The sequence below is a fragment of the Chrysochloris asiatica genome, unplaced genomic scaffold (genome assembly GCF_000296735.1).
Source record: "Chrysochloris asiatica unplaced genomic scaffold, ChrAsi1.0 scaffold00020, whole genome shotgun sequence".
Classification (NCBI taxonomy): Eukaryota; Metazoa; Chordata; class Mammalia; order Afrosoricida; family Chrysochloridae; genus Chrysochloris; species Chrysochloris asiatica.
In genome coordinates this window covers 627,509-629,225 of record NW_006408538.1, presented here as the reverse complement: position 1 = coordinate 629,225, position 1,717 = coordinate 627,509, and positions in this window count along the sequence as shown.

Here is a 1,717-nt window from a genome sequence, read left to right as displayed (position 1 = left end):
TTTACTATACGGGAAAGACAAGAAGGGCAAAGGAGGAAAGAGAGTACATGGTTTTGATAGGATGGATACAAATTTCTTCTTAAAAGAAAACTTCTACCACTCAATGCTAAAGTACTGAGCACAAAACTGGGGCTTGGGAGTTCTTAACACTAGATACAGGAGACAGAAACCATACATTAATCTTCTTGGACAAACATTGCTTCCGGGAGAAGTTAGGAGACAGAGATATAGAAATAGTGGTTCCTTTCAAATATGTGCAAAGAAGAAACTGTGAGGAGAAAACAAAGAATTCTGAAGAAATGAAAGAGAACCATGAAGAAGACATGCCAAATCTTCCCCTCTCCTACACCATGTTCGCCGCGAAGACAATTCATTCAAGACACTGCATCTCTATGCAATGTTTGAACTAAGTCCTCATAACCTAGTAATCCTGTCAACAAATGCATGGTTAGTGGTTATGTGCTGTGGAGTCAGTTCTGACTCCTAGCGACCCTGCACAGGGTTTCCGAGGCTGTAAATCTTTACGGGAGCAGAACGCCTCATCTTTCTCCCGTGGAACAGCTGGTAGTTTCGAACTGCTGACCTGAGGTTCACAGCCCGATTCATAACCACTACACTACCAGAGCCCCTTACATTAACTTTACCCAAAGAATTTTTTTGTTTTTGGCCTCTGATCCTGTGAGACAATCTCTTAAAAACAACAACAACAAAACAACCTTGAAATTTAAGTGTCTTTGATAAGAACTCCAAAGGATACTTAACTAGCAGGTTAGGTAAGGTGGTGAGGTGACTCTGGGATAGGCGCTGGCCAGGCCAGAAAGACCACTGCATAATATCTCATGACCAATTCCTAATATAGGCCAACCTCAGAAGACAGGGGCTGTCAGCACAGAAAGATGGCTTCATGATGTGGATTCACCTGTGTGGCTGGAGCTGGGGGGTAGGCAGTGAGTATGACTTAATCAGTTGTGTCAACAGAATGAGGTCCAAGAAAAGCTGCGGACACAGAATTTTTGTGGGTTCCTGGTTCATTAAAGACATCCCTGTATGAAAAAGAATACTGTATTGCTTTTTGGGACACGGAAGACTTCTGTTGGGAACCCTTCCAAACCTCACCTTGTGCCTCTCTTCATTTATATCCTTTTTCCCTATAATAAAGCTATTATTTAAGTACAGAACTTTCTGAGTCTTGTGAGTCAATTCAGCAAATCATTGACCCAAAGAAGTAATGGGAGGCAGCAGGTCAGAAGTGAGGGAGCTGGAGGTCCCTCAGTAGATGGCTGGCATCTAGAAGGGTTAATAGGACAAAAAAACAAATTTGTACCTAGCCAGGTCAGAAGTGAGAGTGTCACATGGACTCCCAAATGTACAACTGGTATTTTTAATTCTTAGACCAGCTTGGTAGTCTAAAGAATGAAGGCTTTTAACTTGTGAGATTTGACCTACCCCTAGATGGGTTGTTGTAATTGTTAAGTGCCATTGAGTAGGTTCCAACTCATAGCAAACTTGTTTATTAGTGTTTCCAAGGAGCAGCTAGTGAGTTTGAACAGCCAACTTTGAGGTTGGTAGTCCAGGGCTTATCCTACAGCGCCACCCCAGGACTCAACTAGATGAATTGTTGTTGTTGTTAAGGGCCGTCGAGTTGTTTCCAACCCATGTTGTTGTTGTTATGTGCCATGGAGTCGGTTCCAACACATAGCGACCCTGTACAGGGTTT